Genomic DNA, 7,475 nt, shown 5'->3' on the forward strand with positions numbered 1-7,475 from the left:
CATTTATTTTTTATTTTGTCAGACGTTACGTAACAATCTGTCTCTAACTGCTGTCCGTCGTGTCGCACTTCTCTGTTTTGCTATTTGTGGCTATGCATGGGCCTCCTGCATGGTCTCGGCTCATGTCTAAGAATGGAGCGGCAGTTTCTCTACGTAGGCAGTCAATCACACTCAGCTAGTAGTATCGCTGTCTTGAGTGGGGCACGCTAGAAAGCCAATCTGTTCATATGAATTTACGTGCACCTGCCGTAATAAAACTCTGATTTGCATGGACTCTGGATTTTAATGTGGTAGAAATCGGACCCACTATCACAAGGACCCAAAAAAACAGAGCTGTCAGCCACTGATATGAACAGAATCCAAAGGTTTTTCTCTCCACAGCAAAAAAACTACTATTGGTTCAAACCAGTGCAATGTCATACCACTTTCTCACATCAAATCATCCTCCGATCACTGAAAAACATATCTTTTTAGATGCAGTTGCAAGATTGCCTCACTCCTGAAGTAACCATAATGTGAAATCTTTCCTTACAGATACTTTGTTATAAGAAGTTGGCTGTTTGGACAACAAAACATATTAGTGGCGACCTAGTTTGTTTCTCAAAGGACCAAGGAAGTATATAGTCCCTTTGGAAAGACATCTGGCTGATAGTGCAGTCACTGCCTTTTCCTAAAATAAAAAGTGCTCACTCCACTGATCTGTCTTCAGGCACATTATAATGACTTATTTTGTAACAAAGTCTGGTACTCTCAATAAAAACGTTAACTACCTTCATTGAGTCTAAAGCTCATAAGTGACCAAAGCGTGGCTGAGGGCCTTGCATGGTGCTCTTTCAGCCCCTCCCCCATGCAGAGGTTAGATAACATTTCAAGCAAGCAGAAACAGGCTTGTTTGTTTGGGCAAAAGTTCTGGATGTGATAGCCTGTCCTTGAAAGTACAGGCCAAGTTCCGCGGTTCAGCTGATTTTATTTCATAACATGTTAAGAGTCTAGCACACAACGAGGCAATGAATAAATGGCTGATGCAAAATCTGCTTTAATTTACCAATGCAGTGTTTGTTTATCAGTCGAACACACTCTTGACACACAACAAAAAGGTCCTCCCACAGTCCAAAAATATGCAGGTTAGGTTAATTGGAGAGTCTAGGTATGAGTGAGTATGCCCTGCGATGGTTTGGGGAACTGTCCAGGGCATATTCCTGCCTTTGCCCAATGCATGCTCCAACACTCCCTGTGACTAAAAATAAGCAGGTATAGATAATGATTGGATGGATGATTAAAAGCAACCAATTTCCCTTGAATTTGTTGTTTACTTATTACGTATTATTATTTGTTATTATTCACAGATTTCAGGGTAAGAACTGGGTAAGAACTTTATTATTCATATTTTGAATTACATATGAATCTAATGATCCATACCTCTCATTTCACATCACTATTGGAAAATAATATATAACTTTACCTGTACTTATGAATGAATGACATTTGAGTTGTTAAGCCTTGGAAAATTTGTTTTGCAAACCATAAAAAGAACAGTTTTTAATTTCCGTGTTTCTGTCATTAGAGAATTTTTAAAAATCACGATAAATGCTGTGAATTAACTAATACTTACCATGTGATTCCAAATCATTTGGTTTAGGACAGAAATGTATTTATTTCACATTATTATTCATATTATGCACATAAAAAACAAATAACCCAAATTCACTGACCATTACACCTCCAGAAGCAGGACTGCTTGCCTCGTGGATTCAGAAGCTAAAATTAAAGTGCAAGAGGAAAAAAAATCTTGCTCTGCACATTTGCTTCAAATTACCCATAAATCTGCAGCTACAGCTGCAGGGAGACTCTGGTATTGGCCGACACAGCATGGCCGCTATGATGAGAACACTGCGTTCTTTCCTGGCTGCAGATGCTAGTCCTGCAGAGGTAGCTTAGCCACAGGACCTCCCTTCTCCTCAACTCTTTGTCCTTCTTCCTTGTTCACAGAGCCAAGCACAGTGAGAGAGCTCAAAGAGGAGAAGGGGGTGTCTGGGTTTTGTTTTTTTTTTGGTTTTTTTGGGGTCACCTACTCAGCTCTGAGTGAAGTTTCTGCAAAGGCTCACATGTTTGTAAGTATCAATTATACAGTATTTAATTTAACACAAAATGAATAATAAAAACAAAACAATACATTACATGCCCAGTTGCAAGAAACTGCTCTGTGTGTAAGTCGAAATTACCCAGAAGCCATCAGCAGTGACTATAAGCACCCACCACCACCACCACCACCACCACCCCAGCTTCAGTTTCAAACCCTGCATACATACAGGAACAAAATTCTGGGCTCTCCTGCAGTCCATAGGGTAGCTAAGCACAAGCAGCTCTTCAACTGCATGCTGATCCCTTTCTCAAGGAATGTTACATAACAGTAGGGAAAAGGGTGGATCGAGCTGCAGCTGTTTGGGGTCAGGCTTAGAACAGCTTCAACTGGATCCTCCAAGCAACCCTCCCCCCCCTCTCTCCCTCTGCTATCACTCTTACAGAAACTTACCAACTGAAATCCCCCTTGTTTCCAAATATACATTTGTGTGTGTGTGTGTGTGTGTGTGTGTGTGTGTGTTCTTCTGGTTGAATGAGAACCTTTTTGTATGCATGTGATTTAAGGCAGGACTAGCTGATCTGTTCAAATCAGGGGCGCGCAAACAGTTCGGTCTGTTCTGGGACTTCATTCTGACTTCTGCTCATAATAATTCACTTATAGCCCAATCATTGATCTTATCTGAAATGTTTTGATAAACACACAAGCTACAGCTGCAGACTATATGCATAAATTAACCAGCACTGATATAGAAAACTGTGTTGCCTAAATAACACAGGTTAACACACTGACCTCTTCTCATGACACAGAACCCTAATTGAGCAAAACAGTGTCTTTCTCTATCTTCTCCATTGTTTTTGTTTTTTTGTTCATTTTCTGTTTTTTTGGTCAGAAATCACCTCAAATTCATTTCAGTGAATGGATGAAAATAATCAGTTCCCACTACTTTTTAACCCTGGGGCCTAAACCCAGTTCTGTCAATGGCAGCATTGTGGATTCAGAGCGAGATAAAAAAAGTAGGTTCTCTGCAGATCACTATGTTTACTTCTGGCAAAGGAATTTCATGTAATCTAATCTGAGAGACAAGGGCAAGATAGTGGTTGCATCCGCTTCTGCGTTTAAAACTTAAATACCTGCACCCTACAGAAAACATGGGTTGTTATGACAAACTGCAAATTCACACACACACACACACATACAGTGAGTTCCATAATGTTTGGGACAATTACATATTACGTATTTTTTCTTGATTTTGTTCTGTACTCCACAATTTGAAATTTGTAATCAGACTATTCACATGTGGTTAAAGTGCACATTATCAGCTTTTATTTATGCATATTTTAAAACATTTACAAAAATACCCTTGAATAAAAGCTGAGAATCTGCACTTTAACCTCATATATATGAACTGTATGATTGCAAATTTAAAATGGATTCTATGGAGTACTGAGCCAAATTGAAAAAAAAAACATTTTAAGTCCTGTCCCAAACATCATGGAGCTCACGGTAGGTATATACAGTACACATATAGCATGTGGAAAGTGAACTGGCAGCAACAAACAGTAAAGCAATTCTGAACAAACAAAAATGCAACTTATTCTGTCAGTGACCATATAAAATGCATCCATATGAACTCATATGAAATTTACAAAAGATACAATAAAATGTCTGGACACCAGCATTGGGTGAGAAAAGCTTGTCATGTGTGATATCTGACAACGTTAGACAGGCAGGTACTCTCACTGTGGATATGTTTAGCCTTTGGCATGTAAGTCATGGAATATCTAACCCCGGTGCACTCTCAGAAATAGTGCCAGGCTATCCAGCACTAGAGATTGGGTTATTAATAGTTGGAGAGCTAATTTGCTGACATTGAAAAATGACAAAGCCATTCTCCTCATTCTCTTTATGCCTTTTTGGAATGATACGTGATACATCACATGTACTATACAGGCTGGATGCCTAAATATATCTACATCAAGGAGTGATGAACGTACTTCTAGTGATGGTCAGCGTGGAGAGTTATGCAGTTAAAATGTTTTGAAAGTAGAAGTTAGAATTGCTTTGTTGAAACCATTTCAGGGCTTTGATGTGTATACTTACATAACATTACACAATATAGAATATTTGTGGTATATTGCAAATTAAATATTATATCGCCACAGGAATACACCTAGCTATCCATTCATCAGAACCTATCCAAACATTGCATCCTTTCTGTTTTCTGCCTAAGAATCTCAAAATGGTCAAGAAGTACATTGCAGTCAGGCTGGTTTCCCAACTATGCTGAAGGATTACTAACTTGTGAAATTCAGTTACCGAACATATGGCAAAGATTTAGCCTCTGGTAAACTTTGCAGCAGAGGGATTAAATGTGTCTCTGACGACATGCAGCTTATGACGATGGAGTGGTGAATGATTATTCTAGAAAGAGCTGAATCAGCAAAGACGGAGGCTCTGTTAGCTTCTTATGACATAATGCTTCGTGGACAGTAATGCCTTGGTCATGGTTTCCAGGGTGACTGAAACAGCAACAACAGAACTTAGAACAAAACATGTCTGAATGCAATTATGTTATCTTGCAACTGTTATGCAAAATCAATGACTTGCGGGACCACGAAGACACACAGTTTCGTGGGGGGGGGGGCGGTCAGTGAGGACTTAAAGAATTCCTATTACTAAAGGGAGGCCAGGCCGAAAAGGTTCGGAACCACTGTTTTAAGACCAGGTGCTGTTTCTATTTATTTTTACTGTTACACTTCAGACTGCTGGTACATTAGTGATCTCATCTGCGGACACTTCAGAGCTCCACAGTTCAATAATAGTTTCCTGTCATGTGATCTTTGTATTTGTGTGTGTGGAAAAATCAACAAAATCTGATTTATTGCAAACACTTCGTATACTACTCTGAAACTAGTAGAAGTGGTTGCCCTCTTTCATCACGGTGGGGCTTGGTGAGGGCTGGGTCTGAAACTTTAAGCCAGAGATAATGTCTTCGTGATGTAACAGCAGTAGCCCCTGATCCAGTTACTGCAATGAGTAAGAAACAGGGCTACCCTCCTCCTATGAGCAGTTCATATACTGTAGTTTATGGATTCTTTTTACAATCTGAATTTAATGTGCTGATCAGCATGGAAGTATACATTTGTCTCACGCACAGACGAATGTCTTCTGCCTATTTCTCTGTCTTCTGTCTATTTACTTTAGCATGTCTCATATTACAGTAGTAATGTACTGCAATATGAGAGCAGAAGAGCTGCATTTAAAACCTTTCAAGTCATTTAATGTTAGCAATCAACTAGTTGAGAGCCACAGGGCCTGCTCATTTTTATTTTTGCCCTAAGATCATCAACTAATTTTGAGCGAAGAAACAAGGAGAGGTGAACTGTGCTTGAGTCACATATGATGCAAACGAGGTTCTGGAGAGCCACAGGGTCTGCTGTCATTGCAGTCCGTGAGGGTCATATCTGTTCTTGCATTTCAAGCCTGTGCTCTTGACAGTTTAATTGTCACTCATTTATGTGTTCTGACATTTCAGCAAAATAATTTCACGAATGGCGGCTTAATAATGGCAGCTGTTAATATGTTAAAATATTCTGCTTGTGAATTAAAGAAAGATTTTACTGAAGTAAGAGAAAGTGTTGATATATATACTGTATGTGTGTGTGTGTGTGGGTGGGTGTGTGCACCTAATTAGCTGATAAAGCCACATTATTTGATAGGAACAAACACCAGTTCCAAAGTAGCATGAACTCATATCCTGTTGTTCATATGTCTGCGCAGAGCATTGGGTGGGAGGCACTTGTGGCCATACACAAACAACAGTAACCCTGGGCAAGAGCCAAAGAGCGCATACCACAATGCTCAGGTATTATCCAATCCTACAAGTGCTTGTGAAAGTTTGGGAACCAATGAGGAGTGGTTTTGTTTACTTAATTCACCAATCACAGAACAACAACCTCTGGACTTGGCAAAAGTTCTGTGTTGAGCTAAATGACTTGCACAGGGGCCATTCTGTGCCAATCGCACCACAGACCAGTCAACACTGTTTTTTTATGTTTTGTTTGTTGTGTACAAACTTTCAAAATAGAAAGAAACATTTTACATAGGTCATATATTGCATTGGTCAAAGCAGAACATTGTTCTAAAGTTTCTTTCAAAGTTATTTCAGATATTAAACAGACTGTTCAGGAAAGAAACTAAATGTAATATCATGTGCTATATAAATTAAAACAGCTTTGCTTGCACTTTTATTGATAAATATTGGGGTCTTGATAAATGAAAGCACAGCTCACAGCTGTTTTTTCCAGTTCTATATTGGTATATTGCCTTTAACCTTTAACTCCACATTTTTATCTGTAGTGCCTTCCAATATTATTCACACCCCTGATAAAGCTGAGCAAAGAAAGCTGTGTAAAGCAAACAACACAGGTAATTGGCTATATTGTAGGCTGAAAATGTTATTTATACACTCTCAAAACAGATAATAATAATGTGTCAGACAATGACAGAACGTGTCATTTTTTAAAGATACATCCATGTCTAATTAAGAACACGTTTTGTGTTACTTTCAACACGGTCTAACACACAGTTAGTGTTAACACACTAACTGTGGGAAGTGGAAATCCACTCCCCTCCGAGAGAAACTTGTTCAAAACAGAACTATGCAAATTCAGAAACAAGACCCAAGGCCCTCATTTTTGGCAGAGAAAACAGGAAGATGGTGAATTCAAAAAAATGAGTCAGTATCTCCGAAACTGGCTGACCTAACGACATGGACACTGCACGAACCTTGCAAGAGATAATTTTCACATGGACAGACCGCACCATGCTTCCAATCTTAAAGAATCTCGTCTGGTCAGCCAAGAGCCATGCAAAACAGACCATGGGATCATGCCACTTGCTCGTGCGCACGGGTGGTTTGCAGCAAACGGGTAAACAGGAACCAGTGTCGCATTACCGCAGCTCGCGCAATAGCACGCCACAGGGCGATCAGGAAACCGCTATCGCTATGCTCTTATAGACACCTTCATTCGTAACTGAGATGTGTTCGTGGAACTAACTGTCCCGCACAGAAAAATATGTTGTCTTGAGTTGTTCGACAAATAATTATGAACACACCCTCAATTCGATCCAAGTTTTAGGAATTAATCCCTAGCAGATTTATCAAAGGTTGATGAGAACTTGAACCCAATCGAGTGTGTGTGTAATACATCTAACTATAAATAATAGTAATAATCATAATAAAAAGAAGAACAACAGCAATAACAACAAATAAATAACAGACCATTCGTCCTGAAATTTTTACTTTCCTAGGGTTGCCGACTGTAAACTTTTGGAAAGGAAGAAATTGCTGTTTGTCAAAGATGAAATCTCTCAGAATTCTGTCTTGACT

Source organism: Anguilla rostrata, chromosome 3 (assembly GCF_018555375.3).
Source record: "Anguilla rostrata isolate EN2019 chromosome 3, ASM1855537v3, whole genome shotgun sequence".
Lineage (NCBI taxonomy): Eukaryota > Metazoa > Chordata > Actinopteri > Anguilliformes > Anguillidae > Anguilla > Anguilla rostrata.